This window comes from Lampetra planeri, chromosome 47 (genome assembly GCF_965212315.1).
Source record: "Lampetra planeri chromosome 47, kcLamPlan1.2.h2, whole genome shotgun sequence".
In the NCBI taxonomy this organism is placed as follows: Eukaryota; Metazoa; Chordata; class Hyperoartia; order Petromyzontiformes; family Petromyzontidae; genus Lampetra; species Lampetra planeri.
The window spans coordinates 7,927,667-7,950,409 of NC_136153.1; positions in this window are offsets into that span (position 1 = coordinate 7,927,667).

Sequence of the window (22,743 nt, forward strand, 5' to 3'; positions counted from 1 at the left end):
GAGGGTGGTGACACGGGCTCACGGTACGTACGCGTGTTGAACCTCTTTCGCGCCGTACGTAGCCTACCGTGCTCATCGGAGGTGCAGTGAACGCCTTCACATTAGCACGGTTGGCTGCGTACGGTGTGGAAGAAGTTCAGTATACGATGGCATCCGACCCGCGGTTGTCAGTCGTGAATTCTGCTCGAGCTCAAAGCCCACGCGTCTTTGGGGAAAGGCGGTGGATACCAATAGTTGAATACTTGAATTGTACAAGAAGAATGTTGAAGCAACTTGAAATAACAAGTTGCATTTTTGCCGGACGCAAATGCAATTTAACGTAGCGGCTGACGACGATGGTGATGACGATGATTTTGCACCATTGGAACCTCATTTGCCAGAAGAAAAAATATGATAATTGTTTTTTTTACCCTTTTATCTGGCAACAAAACTGACACCTTTATTTACAAGGAGTCATATTTGCATTGACCACAATACCTGAAATCAACCAATCAACTTCAAGGACAGTGCATACATTATCAGAGTTGTGTTTATTTTGTTTGCATTATGACTGCAGGTATTGTGGTCTATGCAAACATGACTCCTTGTAAAAAAGGTGTCAGTTTTGTTGCCAGACGATGATTTTGTTTTAAAGGTGGCTGTTTTTGTTTTGTTCCGTTGCGTTACGTGAACTCACACATTTATCCGATCACAATGAGGAACGTTATCCGACAGCCGATAGCACTGGGAGCCAAAAGTAAAACAAAAACCTATTCATTGTAAATTACCAGCCATGGGTAAATTATAATAAGCTCGGCCGATGTTTGCCCATTGCGTCTCTATAGGCGTGCAGCTCAGTTCAATGTAGATGGATATTGTGGTTACTGGGAGAAATACCGATGAATGTTTAAACAGCTTCGCTTTCATTTATTTTTTTGGCGCTTTTACCCCGTAATTTGCAGCTCTTGCAAAGACAAAATAATTGGTGCCTGTCATGTAAATGTGGAACGCGAAACGATGCGAAACGATGCGGAATGCTGCGACAGTGTTGGTGTAACGGTCAACACGTCGGACTTGCAATCCAGAGGTCACGGGTTCGATTCCACCCTCACGGCGCTGCAGTTGACAATTAAAGTTGCTTAAATCACCCCCTGCCTAGAAACCACACCGTTGGTATAAATGGGTACCACACCACAGTCATTCGTGGGGTAGAGTGTGGTAACTCTCACCTTTCCCACAGCATCTGTCCAGAGTGGAAGAGTAGGCCAAATTCCACGAATATGGTTTTGTTGAGCTCCATCGAGTGGATGGAACTGTTTGTATTACATTTCTTGTCCTTCCCCCGCACCTCCGATTCGCACGGTTGGCTACGTACGGTACATACATGCCCTTCCGCCAAAAGTGTCGTGAGCCGGCAATTGCAGGGCTGCACCTTTACCTTTGTACTGCAACCGTAAGTTTGTGTACTGCGTGCTTTGTATACAATTGGCGATTGACTCAGCCCATCAGATCTGTGGTGTCAATATAAATAAGTACCACCGAGTTGCAAAGTCAACAGTGACTCATCCTGTGGACATACTAGCCCCCACCACAGCAATGTGGAAAGTCCACGATTGACTGAGGGCTGCCAACATCGATGACCACTCACCCTCGTGCTTAATCGAACTCTACATGATGAAAAAAATGAACAGGATTTACCCTTTTCGGCAATAATACAGGAGGTGTTAAGAAGTTCAAACACCAAATACTCACACCTGTTGCAAAAGTCTGCATGAACCACACACGGCACGCGTGGTAAGTACAAGCAAACACACGTGCTTTGCTAATAAATCATGAACGGCATTGTCTTTTAAACTGATTGGCCTACACCAGAGACAGCCTCCTATATAGCCTTGTCTCACCAGTGTTAGTACCAGAGAACGCCAAAAGGCGAACAACACAAAAGCAGCTACATACTATTAACATTCATTCCCTTTATTAATGCAACCCCTACCCCCTCCCTTTGATGCTGCGAATCCTGCATAATTCACGGGCATAATGACTTTTAACCCCCCGCCAAACCTCCTACGCATTTTACAAGTAGTACTAATCGCATATCTGCATTTCCCATAAATATGCTAAATTCCTCTTGATATGCAAATTATTTTGTCAAGGCGCTCTCCCCCCCTCCAACCCAGCTTAAAAAAGACGCTCCAAACCTGGGGTTGTCATTCAGACTCTGTCTTCTCGACAGACCTGTTCTTCACCTGAGGACGGCTGCTTGCGTTGTGGCCGAAACGTCGTGAGAATTATTTTATTATGTTTTAATTCTATTATTTTATTATTTCCATTCTACGTGACTTTACCGAAAGAACCAAGAAGATGAACACAAAAGCTATACATATGAACTATATCAAAGCATCGAAAGCCCGAGGTTGAGCAGTGCTAGAACTTTTCAACTGAAATGAAATATTCCTCCGCTCAAAGGAGAAACATCTGAATTGAACGAAGTAGCTGTGAAGTTATATATGGAAACACATTGAGCGGGAAACACAATGTACTGTTTGGATAAATCGCAACCATTTACAGTCGACGCCATATCAAGTGGCCACATGTCAAAATGTACTTGACTTCAGTGGAAAAAATATATATATTTGAAGCCGCTTCAAAGGTCAAATATTTATAACGGAATTCTGTTCGTACAAACCTAAGTGACAATGTAATTGAATGACTTATTTAGTAAACCCTGACTAAGTCTCTTGCATTTGCATGTTTGGAAAATCAGATTGATTCGTCAATCGCAGGGTGCAGCCGGTGCCGATGAGATGTCATCTCGGTCGTACGGTACGGAGGATGGTGATGGGTTCCATCCCGGACTCGGTCGATGTTCTCTCTCTCCCCGTAGTGATCCCTGCGTGGATCGTTCTCAGACCCCCCTCCCTCCCCTCCACTTGCCTCCACATTTAGAAACAACACCGCCTTTTGTGTTCAGTTTGTTGTCCTTCACCCGCCACGCACCTCCGATTAGCACGGTCGACTGTGGATGCGTTCTGAATCTTTGCCCTCTCTTTCTCTTCATCCTCTGCCTCCGTCGGCACAGTCTCGGTTGAGCTCAGTCTCTCTCCTAGCCCCTCTTCGCTGGAATCAACTGCCCTTGTACGTCAATCACCCCTCTCTCATTTAGATTTCGGCCGCCTTCAATGGCTGCGCCAGTTACATCGTCCGCTGTGTTTTCCAGGTGTGTGTGTGTGTGTGACAGGCATCTCCAAGCCAAGCCCGACACTTGTGCTCAGCTCCTATTCATCTCGAGCCCAACGCTGTCGGATTATTTATTCAGCTCGTCCTTCCTTCCTTTGCGTTTATCTGCATCGGGCGTCACGCTTACCACGGAAAAACGTGGTAAGCGTGGTTCATGAGCAACATTTTTACCCCCCACATTTTTTATGCATTACATAATTTCCCCAATCCAATTATTTTTTTGGGGAAAATAAATTGAATCACGTTGTGAATACGTGATTGGGGGGGGGGGAGGGGGCGTCACTTTTTTTTTAAAGCGCCCCACACAAAACATTGCTCCTTGCTGTAAAAAAAGATGCCACTGAAACGTGGCTTCCTTCGTGATAACCTCTTCGCGCTGTGGGAGAACACGCTCCAGATTGTGGCCGTGAGATCGTGCGGCAAATGAGACGAGGATTGGGAAGAGATCCGTGGATTACGAGCAGTGGCTGGAAGACAATTCGAGGTGCAGATTTGATGGACTGTCAACGCGAAAGTTGACATCGCCAGGTTAACGATGAGTGGAGAGGAGGAGGAGGACACCCAAGGTTGACCTGAGATCAGATAAACTCGGGCGTAAAGTTTTTGTTTGGCTTTGGGGGATGGTAGACGGCCGTGTGTGACGTGGGGGAGGGGTGCGCTGGGAGGTGAGGGGGGTGATGCTGGAAAGGGGTGAAATTTCTAGAAGAGGATTGTTTTGTTACGGTTTTTTTTCATCACGACACCCACTGCCACTTTCTATCATTCTCGAATGGGGCTTAATGAAGTGTCAGCTCAAATAGGATCCTAGTCGTGTAATTGGCTGAGAAACAGCCACGTTCGTGACCTGTTGTGCGTGTGTGCGCATGCGCGGTTGCGCAGTTTACGATTGCACAATTGTGCATTGTCGACTGGAAATGTATAACGTACAACGGACCGTGGAACCCAATTCAAGTGTTGGTGAATTATATATTTGCCCTATTTTTTCCTGAAAATGTGCTGATGTCGCCATTACCAACAGTAGGCAAAAACAATTTGAACTTCCAAGAAATCGTTTTTTGTTATATATATATATATAAAAAATGTAAATCTGGATAAAAGGGCAAAAGTGCCACCCTACAATTGCTCACTCTAAAGTAAACTACGAACTATTTTTCTATCTTACCAAGTAAAGCCCACTGAGCTATACAACAGTTTTTTTAGAAGTGACCTGGATATTACAAATTATAGCACAATGAAGTTGCTTATGATATGAAAATGTATAGCTGACAAATACTCTAAAACGCTTACTCTTTGTTTTTTTCGGTAAAGTCACGTAGGTAAAAAAATATATAATAAATGAAAACAACTAAATTAAATCACGACGTTTCGGGCGCAACACAAGCTTAAGTGTGTCTAAGAGATGGCACAATTAAGCGGTTGTGCTTTCGATACGTTGTCCCCACCTGAAGAAGGACGCTTGTGTTGCGCCCGAAACGTCGTGATTTAATTTAGTTGTTTTCATTTATTTCATTAGATTTTTTACCTACATGACTTTACTTAAAAAAACAAAGAGTATGAATCCTTGCAGCCACAAATCTAAAACGCTTGTTGATTCTAAATTAGGAGGGAGAAAAATCCACACGACTACGGGGAGAGAGACTTGCAATCTCCAATTATACAGGCGTCAGGGTCGCGATCGAACCCACGACCTCCCGTATACCAGGCGAGGTAGTTAACATCTCCTAGCCACCGTGGCGCTCTCGCCCCACTGCTGACGGAAGGACCTCCACTCGGGAGAGCTCCGTAGAGCCCCTCTCGTGGGTATTTGGCCTACTCTTACACACTGGTCGGACAACTCAGAACAGGGAGTACCCACATTTTACCCCGCCACATGCAACCTACCGATTGGCTAACTGTGGTTGTACCAATTTCGCTCGGTAGGAAGATATTAATTACCTCGACTGGTTCAATCCCGACCCTGACGCCTGCTGTATATTTGGAGTTTGCATGTTCTCTCTGTGGTCACGTGTATTTTTCTCCGGGTCCTTCGGGTTTTCTCTCCACGTTTAGAAGCAACGTGCGTTTACAGAGTATTTGGCTGCTCTACATTTCCATGTGATAAGCCACTTGATTGAGCTGCCATTTGTGGCCAGGTTGCTTCTGAAAAAGTGCTTTCTGTGCAGCGCCATAGGCATTGCCCGCATGTGTGTATATTGAACTTATTTTGCACTGTACGTAGCCAACCGTGCTAACTGGAGGTGCGGTACAACAACAACAAATAGTTTAATACACTGCTAGGTGGATGGATGCAGTTGAGGGGAATTTAAGAAACTTGCATCGTCGTTTCACCTGCTGTGCCAGGAGCAGTGTGGTTACGAACCCGTGACTATACAACCACAATGTGGTGGTCATCATCATGATGGGACCTTCTTTGCCAGTACCAAAATATACTAATAGGGGTTTTCCCCTTTTTTCTGGCAACAAAACTGACACCTTTTGCAAGGAATCATGCTTACATTAACTACAATACTTGCAGTCAAATGCAAACAAAAAACAACACTCTGATAATTTATGCATTGTCTTTGAAACTGATTGGTCCACACCCGAGACAGCTTTCTATAGAGCCTAGTCTCATATGGTGTTCGACCAGATGTCTATACGGCCGCATCCCGTAAGACTAACCACAATATGGTGGTCTTTAATTATAAGGGAACGGTCTCACCTCAGCCTCAAGATATTTTTTTTGAGTTGGGTCACGCTTGGGCGTATTTGACACATTTATTTTTGATTCAATTATCTTAGTTAATTAAGAAAAACTGGCACCGCAAGAGAGAAGAACCCCGGGCATTCGAGCGGAAATCTCTGGCGGTTTCGAACGGGGCCCCCATCGGAGTGCGCACCCAGGACGTGTCCGCTCGTGCACCACCCTCGCAGTCTCTGCCAGCAGGTGTCCCGGTGTGGTCCACCAACCCCGCTTCGATCACACCCCAATTACAGGTTCATACCTGGAAGGGAACAAGTTTGACGGTTTTTGTTTGCACCGTCAGCTGCTGCACTGCGAGCGTAACTATCGCCTGACCGTGTTCGATATCACTGGTCAACAAAAAAAAAAATTCTGGCCTGGACTTTTGCAGCTGTTTTAGACTAATTTCAGGGTGCTGATTCCAAATCTGATCTCAGATTTGCTCTATCACATCTCATTTTTATGCTATCGGCATACCCCATTTTCATTGATTTTACCCGAAATTAACTCTGTCACTTATGATTGCAACTTGTTGCGAGTCAGTTACTGCTTTAGTGTTAAAATATGGTTCTGTATTTTTAGGATAATGTGTTTATAATATCATTTTATGTAGATATCCACATTTATTTAATAGTTTTCTTCTGCAATTTTTATTGAAAATGCAATATTTGATATCCCAAAAACCTGATGTGATAGACAAAAACTGATGCCAGATTTGGAATCAGCACCCCAAAATGACCTTAAAACCGTTGGAATACGTCATGCCAGAAAAAGTGTGTTGACCAGTTTATTTCCACTGCTCGCTCTACAACCGTGCTTGACGTGGCCAGCCGTTGCCCTCGTGGCCCGGTTTTTTCTCACTTTTCGTCGTTTTCCTTTTCCCACAAAGTAAAATTTCCCACACGGAAAATTGAGGCTGTCTTGGCCGCCAACTCTGAGCATTCGCTGGAGTGGACCGGCGCGTCTGGTATTGTGAATAATAATTCCCATTTAGTTTTTAATTCGCCCTTCTTGGCCCTGACTCCAGAACGCAATGGGGCCTTGCTCTTGCAAACAATGAAGAGGGAGGGGGGGGGAATGATTCGTGCCTTCCGCGCAGAGCTTTCTCTCTCTCCACTGACCCCGATGTTCCAGCAGCACCACCACGCTACGGGGGGGGGGAGGAGGTGTTTGGAAGCAACGAAGCCAACAATCTAAAGAGGGGGAGGGCGGGGAGTGGAAAAATTGCGCTAGGAATTCTGATTCTGCCACCCGGTCGCCCCGCATGCAACGTGTCGCGTGACCTTCTCCGTGAGCATGCGGGCAAGTTTGTTTTTGAAGCGAAGAAACAACCGGAGCATGGCTGGATCGGCGAGGAGGGGAGGAGGCGTGGACACAGCGAATGGTCACAAATTCTAAGCTCATTATTTCTCCGGAGCGGAGATTTTTCTGGGTTAAGAGTCAGGAAGAGAGAGAGAGAGAAAAAAAAGAAGTTGTAATTTTTCAGCCGCAGCAAAGAATTGCCAAAACTTTTCTCTCTAAAACATTTTTTATTTATACTCAAGTACCCACATCCATTATCGTGCCATTGCGAGGCTGTGAAAGATGGCGACAGGATAAGGGGGATGGCTTCATCCAGCAGTGGCGAGACTATGGAAAATCATGATGTTCATGATGATTGATGATATGCATAATATCAATAATTTGTGTGTGTGTATACACATAGTGGGGAGTGGTCGTGCAACGGTTAGCGCGCTGTGCGACGAACCCAGCGACACAAGTTCAATTCCCTCTCACAGCCAACACCAGTGACAATTATCTGAACAAGTCCTGTGCCTCTCCTAGGTCTATTCGGCCTCAAATAAACACCTGGTGCGGTGTGTAAACATCGCCATTGGGATACAAAGGTGGCCAGGCCTTGTATTGACCACCCACCTACTCGGATTGCCGTTCCGGCCTTCATAGGTGCTACTCAGAATTCTTCATTTTCTATTTAATTAATCTTCGGTGTCTCTGTAAGCCATCTGATATGATAAGAAGGCCCGGTGAATGGATTGCGAATAAACTTTTTGTTGTCCCCCCATCGCGCCTTTTACAGAGAGCCCCCAACGTGATGTCCACACGTGGTAGCTGGATGCCCTCAACGTGATGTCCACACGTGGTAGCTGGATGCACCCAACGTGATGTCCACACGTGGTAGCTGGATGCACCCAACGTGATGTCCACACGTGGTAGCTGGATGCACCCAACGTGATGTCCACACGTGGTAGCTGGATGCACCCAACGTGATGTCCACACGTGGTAGCTGGATGCACCCAACGTGATGTCCACACGTGGTAGCTGGATGCCCTCAACGTGATGTCCACACGTGGTAGCTTGATGCACCCAACGTGATGTCCACACGTGGTAGCTGGATGCCCCCAACGTGATGTCCACACGTGGTACCTGGATGCCCCCAACGTGATGTCCACACGTGGTACATGGATGCCCCCAACGTGATGTCCACACGTGGTAGCTGGATGCACCCAACGTGATGTCCACACGTGGTAGCTGGATGCCCCCAACGTGATGTCCACACGTGGTAGCTGGATGCACCCAACGTGATGTCCACACGTGGTAGCTGGATGCCCCCAACGTGATGTCCACACGTGGTACCTGGATGCCCCCAACGTGATGTCCACACGTGGTACATGGATGCCCCCAACGTGATGTCCACACGTGGTAGCTGGATGCCCCCAACGTGATGTCCACACGTGGTACATGGATGCCCCCAACGTGATGTCCACACGTGGTAGCTGGATGCCCCCAACGTGATGTCCACACGTGGTACATGGATGCCCCCAACGTGATGTCCACACGTGGTAGCTGGATGCCCCCAACGTGATGTCCACACGTGGTACATGGATGCCCCCAACGTGATGTCCACACGTGGTAGCTGGATGCCCCCAACGTGATGTCCACACGTGGTAGCTGGATGCCCCCAACGTGATGTCCACACGTGGTACATGGATGCCCCCAACGTGATGTCCACACGTGGTAGCTGGATGCCCCCAACGTGATGTCCACACGTGGTAGCTGGATGCCCCCAACGTGATGTCCACACGTGGTAGCTGGATGCCCCCAACGTGATGTCCACACGTGGTAGCTGGATGCCCTCAACGTGATGTCCACACGTGGTAGCTGGATGCCCCCAACGTGATGTCCACACGTGGTAGCTGGATGCCCCCAACGTGATGTCCACACGTGGTAGCTGGATGCCCCCAACGTGATGTCCACACGTGGTAGCTGGATGCCCTCAACGTGATGTCCACACGCATGCCGTTGGCTTTTTTACCTCCGGCCACGTCGCCATACATCCAGTCACCTGCCCAGAGCGTGCGGCTCCCAATCGTGAAGGTTGCGAGTTAAAATCCTGGTTTCGGGGATTGACTCTGCCTATCATCCCTCCCTCTGGGACGATAACATGGTACCACTTTGTGGGGGAAGTCATCAGTGGCTGCACCATCCTATGGATGTTTTCACCCCTGCCATAGCAATGTGGAATTCCCACCACTGGGTCAGGGCTGTAAATAAATGAGCAGTGCCTTCAATGTTCATTGAAAGCACGAAATCGCTGACTTCTTTCTTCTTAATTCTCTTGCTCCTAGCAAAGCATGCCAAGCAAGAACCCTGCTCAAAGAGTCTTGAGACTCGCTGAGGATAGTATAAGTATATACCCTCATGCAACACATATACATCGACACCACCGCCACCACCTTCATTACCACAACACCGTCGTCATTTAATTACGATTTTGTGAAGTGAAATTCATATTTAATCTCCTAGAATTGGTGTTACCAGCCATATAAACCAGCCCCATGGTCTGCTGCGTGTGACGACGCTTGGAGAGGCTCCAACTGAGATACAGAGAGGGGGGAACACCGTGGATTAGAGATCACACGCCGGTTGTTGGGGGATGTTATCATCTTGACTGTCAAGAAAAGTAAGAGGTGCTTAGCAGGCGGCCACATCACGAGGATGGGCCAATGGCTGGTGGTTGATTTTTAAAGGGGGCAGCCCAAGGGAGGGAATTCACGTGGCCTTGAGTCACGTCGAAAGCGGAGATGGAGCAATTAGATCCACTTGTTTGTCGGTGGGGATGGCTTGTGGAGGCTTCTCAACCAGCAGTGGATTGAGCATGTACCATGATGACGACGACGAACATATTTAGTCCACACAAATGCATGCCCGTTCAAGTGCTCCCGCATATTTCTCTTCCAAGGGGAAGTCACTCAACAATGGAATTCCTTACACGTGCAATCGTTTTAGCACGCGAATTGGAGATTCCTCTTAACACACACACACACACTTTTCCAATGGAGATGTTGCGAGCGAAACATTGCGATGCATTCATGTGGGCGAAATTTTTTTTTCCATGAGAGTGATGTACGGGCCTTGGCATGAGATTGTGAGTGTATGTATCTTGAACTTCTTTCGCACCGTACGTAGCCAACCGTGCTCATCGGAGGCGCAATGTCCAGCAGCAGCCGCTGCTACCGACTGCCTTGGCTTGCTTTCAACAGAGCCACTGAGCTCAACGGGGCCTTTCCGGCGAAAATAAATTCTCGAGCTTTGAGACATTGCCCTCACAAGGGTGTAGGAAACACACCGATATCACGACGTGGTGATAATTTTCACCTGTGAAATAAAAATTTAATTGAGCTTTTTCTATCATTATTTACTATTTTTCCCCGATCGTGCTTACGGCCAAATTACATTTCTGATGGCACGATTCAAGAGGAGCGGCGTGCGATGTGAAAATCACGGAACTACTTCCCGAGATCACTTCGAGGTCCCGTTCGCGCGCGGGGGCACGGTTCGGCTTCCTTCTCGTTCTGTCGGAAAGACAGCGCCTGAATGAACACCACCAGGCTTGGCAGCGTATATTTAAGTTGGGTTGGAGGGGGAAGAGCGCCTTAACAAAGGAATTTGCATATCAAGAGGAAGCTGTTTGCGTTGTGGCCGAAACGTCGTAAGAATTATTTTATTATGTTTTATTTTTATTATTTTATTATTTCCCTTCTACGTGACTTTACCGAAAGAACCAAGAAGATGAATCCCTGCAGTCACGAAAGCTTTAAATCGAAATTTTATTATGTTTAATTTTAATTATTTCCCTTCTACGTGACTTTACCGAAAGAACCAAGAAGATGAATCCCTGCAGTCACGAAAGCTTTAAATCGAAATTTAATTATGTTTTATTTTTATTATTTTATTATTTCCCTTCTACGTGACTTTACCGAAAGAACCAAGAAGATGAATCCCTGCAGTCACGAAAGCTTTAAATCGAAATATAATTATGTTTTATTTTTATTATTTTATTATTTCCCTTCTACGTGACTTTACCGAAAGAACCAAGAAGATGAATCCCTGCAGTCACGAAAGCTTTAAATCGAAATTTAATTATGTTTTATTTTTATTATTTTATTATTTCCCTTCTACGTGACTTTACCGAAAGAACCAAGAAGATGAATCCCTGCAGTCACGAAAGCTTTAAATCGAAATATAATTATGTTTTATTTTTATTATTTTATTATTTCCCTTCTACGTGACTTTACCGAAAGAACCAAGAAGATGAATCCCTGCAGTCACGAAAGCTTTAAATTGAAATGTAACTCCTCTATTGTTGCTGTCAACAGCATTGCGGGGGTTGGGAGTGGGGGCACCGCACATTCTCGTGTGCCCTGCAACAGAGATGCTCATCTTGTGCGAGTCCACACCACGTTGGAATGTCTCTCTCTCGCCCCGTGCTCACGTGGAGTGTTCTCCCGTTCTTCCGGGTTTTCCCTCCACATTTAGAAACACGCGTTTAGAGTTATTTGGCCGCTTTAATTTCGACATGACAAGGCACTTTGTTGAGCTATCATTTGTGGCCAGGTCGCTTGTTAAAAACGCTATATAGCTCAGTGGAGCCTTACCTGCTAAAATAAAAAAAAAGTTTAGTTTTTGTTTTAATAATCTGTGTTGACCTCCCAGCTGGAAAAACATTGCCAAATTAAGTGAAAACTAAACTTAAATATTGGATTTGTCTGTGTGCAATCATTGGCGACCCAGACTAAGACGTTAAACGTGCTACATTTGAGAGACACCCAGGTTAAGTCCCTTTGCCTTGCATGGTGTTGCTATAATTAAACTGATTATATAAAGTGTGTTCCTTGCCAGATTCCACTCTACTCTATCATAGATTCATGAACTGTATGCATTTATTGTATTTTAATTTCCAAAGTACAGATGCAATTTCGAAGTTATGCAAATATTGTTAAACAAGGAAAGGTTTGTGTGTGTGTGCGTGTGCGCACGGTTATACATGCGCGGCTTTGTCAGTAATGTTTTGCTCAAATGAAGAATTGAGGTGGTGCGCGTACTCCCCGTTTGCAGCCATGAGCCAGCGGAGGAAATTCCTCGTTCCTATGTCAGGTGACCAGACATTCTATTTAGACACAACCACTGACTCCTGGGAGGATGATAACCCGAGTCAATCCTCCAACCAGTAGTTGAACTCTCAAACTTCTGATTGCGGGACACTCTCTACCATTGAGCCACCTGGCGGGGTTTAGCACGTGGCGTATCATCCCCCCCCCCACGCGTTCCTCTCCCTAACCCTGCTCACAATGTACTCTTGTACCCACTGATCCTGACACAATCAAGTGATGATGTGAGTGAGCACAGCGTGTGTGTGTGTTTGCGTGCGTGTGCTCACAACACAAAAGACAAAGACCCCCGTATAGCCTAATAACAGACTGTTTGGGCAAGTGCTATTCGCGAGCACCACTACACTACCACTACACTACTGTAGTGTAGTGGTTCGTGCGCTGCGCTACGAACCTAGCGACCCGAGGTTCGATTCCCGCTCACGGCCAACATCAGTGACGTTTTATCTAAACCGGTCCTGGGCCTCCCCTAGGTCGACTCAGCCTCACATGAGCACCTGGTGTGGTGTGTAAATATCGCCAGTGGGGAGACAAAGGCGGTCGTGCGCGGTGATTACCTTGTGTACCGTGCCGATGCACAAGATAATCACCACGCACTAACAGCACTTGCCGCAACAGCGTGTAAAGGCTATACGGGGGATCTTTGCCTTTGTGTCAAAGGGGGTTAAATCGGAATTACCCCCAAAATATTACCGGGACCTGCTGTGGGCAGATAAACCTAACAGATCAACGTGGGACACACTGCCAGATTACGGACGCCTATTTTATCAATGTGGATCAGCTGCCTTTCTGTGGCCCTAATTCTTGTGCACTGATCCTTTCTACTGCTCCAGGGTTCTTGGTATCGATTGACAAGATAACTCCTATCTCGTCTTGTCTGTCACCCGGCAAAACGCATGGGGGGTGGGGGGGGGGAAAGCCCACTGGCTCCAAAACAAGCCCGACAATCCAAATGGGATGGCATGGAATGAAATAATACTCGCAGGAAGAGTAATGGCACCAATTATTCTGCATTAACCGGTGAAACGCTCACCAATAGCGATGACCCATTTCATGGTTTCGGATATCAAATTTCTATTTTTGGGCCCGATGTAATGTTATTTCACATTTTCAGATGTAAATTTATTTAAATCGTAATAGAAAATAATATAATTTTACGTAAACATATCCACGTTGTTATTGGTTTTTATGATGTAAGCAAATGTGACGTCACACGAGGTCACTTTTGCCATTAAAAGTGATGACACTGGATTTTGTATAAATCAGAAAACTAAACAAAATGTGGATCATTCCATCTCATCCCGAGTATTGTCAACAAGTTCTGAGGGTTGGGGGAGGGGAAGCTGGGTGTGGGAAGCGACAATTCCCCTAAAGTAGTATCCAATACGAACGACATTTGCTGAGCAAATTGTTCTGCATGATATGAGGACCTTGTCCGAGAGAGAGAGAGAGACCGGCCACGACTCGACGTGAATCTGTGAACTTACCACCTTGTGGGCGCCGTTATTATCCATAGAGAAAATACTCATCCGTAAACAATTGTAATACTACAGTCGATTCGCCCCATAGTTTATCGGGACATCTCGGTGTTTTACGAGTTCAAAGAAAGGTGAACGTATCTAATGCTATCCGAATTGCAGTCCTAATTGGTTGGCACACGATACCCAACTAAACAGCCACGTCACGATGATACTTACCTTCACCCCGCAGCGTTGAAAGTGTCCTGAAATCGAAAAACTGCCCGAGTCTGTCCACAGACACAAATCTGGGCTCTCTTTGTGTCTCACCTGAAATTGGGCTGGGATTCTCGAACAATCGTCGGCTCCTCTGTTGCACCACGCGGTGCCCTGCTGCTATTTCTAAAGCCACCGGTTGGACCGCCGACTTAATTTCCATTGGCAATATTCCTCTGAGAATATGCCCGTTCGCTAATGATGATTGACGCCGATTAGGAAGTGACTTCAGAATGTAGGTCTCATTTCCCATTGCACGGGGGGAGGGGGGGTCTTGGGCAATACCACCATCAAGTGAATTAATGTTCATACCACAAGTAATTACACAACACTTAAACAAAACGACAGGGACATTATGTTAAGCCACTGAAGTCGGTTGTGCGTTTACAGTTCACATTTGGATTGGCATCGCGCAACCACACACACACATAACAAATAGTACCTTTTTGCATTTTGTAAATGTGTCCAATGTCAATTTTATTTAAAGCCAAAGTCGAATGGTTTCATTGCTCAGATGAGCACGGGACGGTGCTTAGATCTCGTTCCTGGGCTCTCCCCTCGGTCGCCTTAATATTAAATTAAATATGTACTTCGCGCGTTTGATTTAAACCTCAGCACTGGGGAGACAAAGGCGGCCGGGTGTGCTTCTGGCCATCCTCCCTCCATGTGCGCTTTGGCGAGACAAATTCACCAGGCGTGGTGCTGGCCACCCACCCCCTCGTGTGCAGTGCCGGCCTTCATAGGTGCTCGCTAACAGTACTTGCCCCAACAGTCCAAGGCTATACGGGGGATCTTTGTCTTTGTGCATATGTGTCCGTGGGTATGTGCCCTACAGGCGTATCAGCTTTTCAATGAAAAATGGAGAAGGGGAAAAAAGTAAAAATTTCCATTTTTATAGACACCGTGCATGCTGTAGTTTCGGGGAGAAGAGGAAATATCTATCGGATAACAAAAAAAAGGAACACGTTTTATATATTTCCATGATTGCAAATACTTATTACATTCATATGCTGCATTTTAACAGGGTAACTTATCACGGAGTTGAAAATAACCTGGCATGGAGAAGTACTAGCGTAAACGGTAACCTTTGGCTATTTTGCTTGGTATGCATGTATGCTTGCTCATGGATGCATATATGGATTTGTGTGTGTGGACAGTGGCTGTGTAAGCGATTAGCGCACTGCGCTTCGAACCTGACCACCCGAGTTCGATCCCCGCTCTCTGCCAACATCAGTGACGAATATCTAAACTGGTCCTAGGTCGACTCGGCCTCAAATGAGTACCTGGTGCGGTGTGTAAACATCGCCGCTTGGAAGATAAACCTGGCCAGGCATGGTGCTGGCCACCCATCCCGTCGTTGCGCGCCGGTCTTCATAGGTGCTTCTCACCAACAGTAATTGCCCCAACAGCCTGTTATGAAGCTATACAAAGGGGATGCACGTGGGACCGGTATGTACATATTAGGAAATAAATAGTGCCCAGAGAGATTGTCTATCAGGGTTTAAGACTGCGCTTAACACCATGGGGCCTGATGAGAATTCCAATAAAACAAATTCTGGTGACGAGGTTTTACATTTGCATGTGAATACTGTCGATAGTCTAATAGAGGAGTTGATATTGAGTAACAGACAAACCCTTTCAACATCTCTACAAGTATTACAACTAATAATTCAATGTTGCTGGCACATTGCATTGGGGGAATATTTGTTGTTGAGGACGGGGCACAATCACAATGCATCGCTGGACCCAACGCGTCGCTGGACTCGATAAAAGGAATTTTACATATTATGGATTCGTTTCAGATTGCATTTATTTACGATATTGGATTTTTGGAAGAAAAAAATGCGGGCACAATTTTGTATTTCATTTCTGATGTAAATGCATTTTGGGTTTCATTGCATAGCATTCGATTTAATAACTGTTTACGCATTTCATTAAAAAACAGATAATTGTTGAATTTGAAAGGGGTTTCTATCTAATGTATAATAATTGGAATGTAAACATATATAATTTTAGCAAAAATGTCACGCTGGTGCATTTTGTTGAGAATCAGAATCGGAATCGGAATATGTATTCATACTTGAGGACGTGACATCAATTTCTGTGGTGGCAAAGTTTTGGATACATCTAAAATGTTGCATCTTTGTCCAAATGTTTGGATTGTGTTTCATGAATCTGGAAATTGCAAACACTCCACCAAGTCGGTTGAACACATCGGCTATCATCCACAATACAGGGTTTTTTCGGTGAGATCGCGTAAATATATAAATGTGTCGTTAACCCCGCCACCACCTGACACAGCCAATTAGTAAAGTTTGTCACCTATACAGAACATGCCAATTCTGTTTACGTGACAAACCCTAGAAATTGGCTGTGTCGGGTGGTGGCGGGTTTAACGACACATTTATATATTTACGCGATCTAACCCAAAAAAAACCTCGATTATGGACTGCACAGGAGATACATTGGTTCATATATTTGTAAGTGCTTAGCATAGAAATTATGGTACTTTATAAGCTGACCCTACTCAAGAGAGGCCCAGATCTGGTTCAGAAAATCTCTACCTGATGTGTAGCCGCGGACAGGAATCGAACTTGGCCCACTGACATTCTTAGCACAGTGCACAAACCACAACACTGTCGCTCCTCCACAAACAGGATAAAGACAAAGACCCCCCTCCCCCGTATAGCCAGCCTTAACAGACTGTTGGGGCAAGTGCTTTTAGTGAGCACCTGTGAAGACCGGAACGGCACGCGAAGGGGATGGGTGGCCAGCACCACTCCCGCGTGACTTCGTCTCGCCACAGCTGATATTGTTCACACCACACCAGGTCCTCTTTAAAGGCTTAGTCGGCCCAGGAGGCGGCCCAGGATCAGCTCAAATATTCACCGCTTCTTGTTGGTCTTGAGCGCACAGAAACACAGATAAATATCCCACGTATTGTCTGTGCGATCATGCCTGTGAAGAGCAAAGAAGCGGGACGTTTCATACAAAGCCAGCATTGTTACAACACTGATAGTTTTTTTTTCTTCCAGTAATAGGCTGGTTAGGGAGGGATTGTGTACAGTGGCCAAAGGAGATCATTTCGACATCGCCCGCACAACAAACGAAGGTTAACCAACAGTCTCCGCCTCGCTCATCTCTCGGTATTTATTTTTAGAAATCCCTTTCTGTCCGTGGCTTTTGTGACTTCTGGCTGATGCTTCAGAGTGCTTCACCTCGGCTGGCTTGAGCAATGGGTTACTGTTTCATATTCTTAGGGTTACTGTTTGTGCCGCTGTTTGCCGGAGCGCAGGGAAGTCCACCGACAAACGATCGGCGGGTTCGTTGTTGTTATTGTCCTTGTTGTTGTTGTCGTTCTTGTTGTTAAACGCCGAATGCATTTGCATCCGTGGTCGGCCCGCGCGACAGCTGTGCTTCCAGGAAACGAGAGGCAAGCCACGAAAGAGTGAGGCAAATGTACGATTATTCTCCGTGAGCATAAACCATCATGCGAACTCTGGTCATCCTCGCAGCAGAGGTGGCTGTTGGCGAGCCATCGAATCAAAGACGGTCACCGCATCGCGCGCTTTCAGATGCGCGTCTGCGGCCGTCTGGAACGCTCTTCCTTCCAATATTAGAAAGCAACTGGAGTTATGTACTTTTAAGTCTAGATTGAAAACTCATTTTTCTAGAACTGATTTTTGTGTTTAGTTTATTGTCCTTCCCCCACACCTCCGATTTAGCGCGGTTGGCAACGTACGGTGCGAAAGAAGCTCAACGTACACCCAACAATAAATGATTGCGTGGATCTCTCCCGGCTGTGTTTGATCAGTTTGTACCGCGCGTTGTTCTGCTGCACAATGTCCGGCATTTCACGCCACGGCCACTTTGAAAGTTGCAGAAGAGAACTGTCCGCTCGCAAGTTGTGCGATTGTAATTTGTTTTTTTCCTTCGCGGTTGGACTGTGCATACTTTCTGCTAGGGATTTTTTGAGTCGTACCACTCGTTCCTGGCAGCTTCTTGAGAAACTCCCACGGGTGATTTTACACCCATGGTTTCTAACTTCTTCAAGAAGCTTCCAGCACATTCAGCAAAAACCATCGGGCGTGCCAAAAGAACACGCGGTTACAAACCGAACGGGGCACCCATCGGATGTCTGTACCGTACATCAGTGAACTCCTACACATGAGCATTGTGTGCTTGCTACCAAATATGATTTCTAAATATTGTTTGATTTGCTGGCTTTGTGTGTGTTTGTCACGCACACACACATACACGCGTAAACACAATGAAAATGTAGGATCCCTGTCCAGCCTTCTACATTTTCGGGGCTAGTGCTGTTAGTGAGCTCCCATTTAGGCCATTTGTGGCTTTTGGAAGTGATAATAATGTTAAACTCCAACACCATTTAGCCATTAAAGTGGAGCCAACCCAGGAAAGACAGGGCTTGTTCGAGTCTCACTTGCCACTAATGTGAGCCGTGGCCAGGAATCAATATACATGGCTGGGTTAAATACGCAGTGCTTTCACCACTATATTAAAAAAAATCTCTCATATAGCCTTCAACAGACTGTAGGAGCAAGTGCCGTTAGCGAGCAGCGAATGAAGGCAGGCACAGCTTACGAAGGGGTCGGTGGCCAGCACCACGCTCGGCCGCCTTTGTCTCCCTCGTGGCGATGCTCACACACCGTACCAGGTACTCATTTGAGGTTGAGTCGACCTAGGGGAGGCTCTGGGGACTGGTTGAGATAATCGTCACTGGTGTTGGCCGCGAGCGGGAATCGAACCCGGGTCGCTGGGTTAACCGCTACACCACCACACGCACACACTAATTCACTGGTGATGCCAGACTTACAGGCACACGATGTGTTATACAAGCAGTATGCGCACACGTTTGCACACTTGATTCATGTTAAAGCTAAGGCTTTAGACTATATCACTAGGATTTTTTGTATTTCTTTCCATTTTTGGCAGGATCCTAGACGGCGATTCTAAGTGTTTTTTTCAGAAGCTTTAGAGCAGGGGCTTAATTCCTGCCAAAATAAGTGCTGATACTCGGAAGAGTGGGAAAGTACGTTCGGGAGGGAGGCAGAATGGGCTTCCCGTCAGCTACAAGGTCGCCTGCCAATGCTGCCACCACCCCTCCACTCCTGGTCATTCACCAATCTATCTGTGCTCCTGTCCCTCTGCACTACAGCTCCTGTCACCCTGCACTACAGCTCCTGTCCCTCTGCACATCTGATCTTGTCCCTCAGCGCTACTGCTCATACCTCCCTGCGCTACGCCTGTATGAAGGCCTCTCCAAGCCGTGGCGGTCATGAGGTTTGTGCTTGACCACACTTTCCCACGCTGGTTCGTGTGGGCTAATGACGTTTGGGAGAAGTGAGGTGGGGGGTGCAGGATCTGTCGGGATATCAATCACCACCTGAGGTTCGTAGTGGCCTAGGAGACGAACGACAGCTCGCCACAGCGCAAACCCAGTGCACTCACCGCTGCGTCGCTGCGTGCTCGCTAAAAACCCATTTAAGATTCATGTGTGAGCCAGGAGACCTGCAGGTGGAGGTCGTGGTGGGAGTCGGTGATTACTGCAATAATTTCCAACACCTCGATGCACGATGAATGCATGCAGATGCTTGCTTTTTTTTAATCGGAAAAAAAATATTGAAACTTACTACTAGTATACACGTCGAAAGGCAATTACATACAAAAAATATAAATTTCTGTTATGTAATTTATATACGCTTATGCCACAATATTATGTTAAGCACTGAAATGTTTGCAATGTCGTGGGTTAATGTCTTGTTCATGAAATGGCAGGGCATTATAAGTTTACAATTTATTTTCAATGCCCGGCAATGAAGCCCTGCAGGTTTTAACTAAATACTAATAAGTACATATTTCAACTTGTAACGCGGCACTCTCTTAGAGAGAGAACGACTCAGAAGTGAAAAAAACCGGCAATCAAAGCGGCTCCTTAATAAATCTTCCTCGACGTAAAAAACTTTTTTTTTTCCTTATAAATAGAACCACTCGTATATATATTCATTTTAACACTTCCTATCGGCCACACGGCCTTCTGGGAGTGCGTAATTTCAGCAACACTCGAGTGCGTCGCCACTAAATCAAAAGCCGTCTCGCTTGTCTTGCCGGAGAGGACGCTACGTTGTGTGTCAGCGCTTTATCGCTCTTCCCGGTGAAATTGGGCGCCCGACTTTCGTGGGCAGGTGACACACTCGAGTCTCTGTGATGCGTCAACGAGCCAGCCACTGCCGACGAGCGCCTTGGTGACGCGCTAGGGTGGTCACTCTCCTCCGGCTCGGGATGCTATTTCTGCGAGAGTGGGTTTGACACGCGTCCACTCCGCCACGTGTGTCCGCACGAGCCTTGGAGTCTCAATTCAGGGGATTGCCGCATTTCGAGCAGTGGTGCGTCCCCCCGGTCTATCGCTTGCCACGTGCCAGCTCCACGAGACCTGTCAGCTGTCCACATAACCCCTACCGCCACGTAGAATTGTTTTTTTTTTTAAAAAAAGACATTTAAACCAGCCAGATTTAACCTGGAAATAATGGTATTGATTAATGTGTCAAGGTGCTGTGGTGCTCGAGACTTAAAATCCAGAGGTCGCCGGTTCAACTAGATCTCCCGGTGCGGCAGCTGAAGCGACTGCGTGAGTGTGTTTTGTTGTTGCTGTTGTTGTTGCTTTTATCCGACCGCTTGCAAGGGGCTGCGGAAAACTCCCTCTGGTGGGAGGCCTTCCGCCAACGGTGGCGCGAGCGAGCAATTGCAGGGCCTGCACCTTTACCTAATTTCGATTTAAGGCTTTCGTGACTGCAGGGATTCATCTTCTTGGTTCTTTCGGTAAAGTCACGTAGACAGACCTGTTCTTCACCTGAGGACCGCTGCTTGCGTTGTGGCCGAAACGTCGTGAGAATTATTTTATTATGTTTTATTTTTATTATTTTATTATTTCCCTTATACGTGACTTTACCGAAAGAACCAAGAAGACTAATTTAGATTGATAAACAATTTAACGTGGCTTTGCGTTTTTAAGGGTTTCATCAAAATCTATTCAACTGAAATGGATTATTTTCTCTTTTGTTTGCACGGGGGTTTATGTTTTGGGGGTACGGGGTTTTCTTTGCATGTGGCGATGATCGGCGTTCGGGGTGGATCTTTTGTTTAAGGTCATTGTTGTGGGAGAGGGTTTTGCTTACCGTTAGCACGAGGGTGTTGTGTGTTTTTATTGAAGGTTTGCGTTGAGGTTGGGGTTATGTTTAATGTCGGTTGGGGTTTGTTTAAGGTTAGTGTCCCGGATTGGGGCATAAGCTTTTTGTTGTTGTTTGAAGGTAGTGGCAGGCATTACTGTTGTGGTTTTTAATGTTCGTGTTGTTATATTGGTGTTTGTTTTAAGGTGGGTGTCCGGCAACAGAAAAAATATTTTTTATCCAGCAGTGGAACTGCTGAACCAGGAAGAACACAGCGAGATGTGACGGCCCTCTCTCGCTGTGTTTTTTTCTGCATGAGGACGACCGCTTGTGTTGCAATCGAAACGTCGTGATATATCATTTATTATTTTATTTTATTTTTCTACCTACGTGACTTTACCGAAATAACCAAAGAAAATAGGTCAGTGGCCAAACAAAGCACAATGGTAATTATAAATACAAATGCAATTAAAATGTACGTCAATTTGTCTCGCTGGATGAAGAACTCCATCACATGCCGTGTTGGTCATATGGGGTTGTTAGACCATACTTCACCACCCTGGTCAGCGCGGCTTGGTGAGGAGGAGAGGCCGATTCCCAGGAACGGTTCGGATGTCGCTCGCCACTGACGTTTGCTGCGGCTGTAAATTAAATGAAATTTTTTAAAGCACTTTTATTGTGGACGAGAGATCGATCTGTCAGTCTATTGACTAGAGACCCCACAGGAAAGAGTGGTCCGTCAGCCTATTGTCTAGAGACACCATCGGAGCCCAGTCTGTCTATTGTCTAGAGACCCCGTCAGAGACTTGCCTGTCAGTCTTTTGTCGAGAGCAGTGGTTCCCAACCTGCCAACAAAAAAACAGGTTTTTTTCTTGGACCACAACGTACCACCTCAAACATTTTTTTTTAAATCAAACCACCTCTAAATCGTAGTATCTGCAAGAGTTCCAGAGAGAGAGAGAGAGAGACTCCCATCTGTAATCTAGACACACCCCTGTAGTAGCTGGTCTGCATACTGTCGTCCAGAGATCTTCGGCTAAATCATTCTGACTTGATCGCAGAAAGCATCGTGGGATTTCCATGTTACGGCGTTTTGTGAATGAGTGCACGCGGTAAACATGTTGTGGAAAATAAAGATGCGGTGGAGTGAATGCAATGGTGATTTTTGTAATTCTATATTTGAAGCTTTCGTGACTGCAAGGATTAATATTCGTAGGTTTTTTCGGTAAAGTCACGTAGGTAAAAAATAAAAATCAATAAAAGTAAAATAAAAATAAAATAAAAATCACGACGTTTCGGAGGCAACACAAGCTTCCGTCTTCAGGTGGAACCGTAACAGCACGATAGCTGTATCAAGTGCTCTCACTTAGCTGTATCAAGTGCTCTCACTTGATACAGCTATCGTGTTGTGACGGTTCCACCTGAAGACGGAAGCT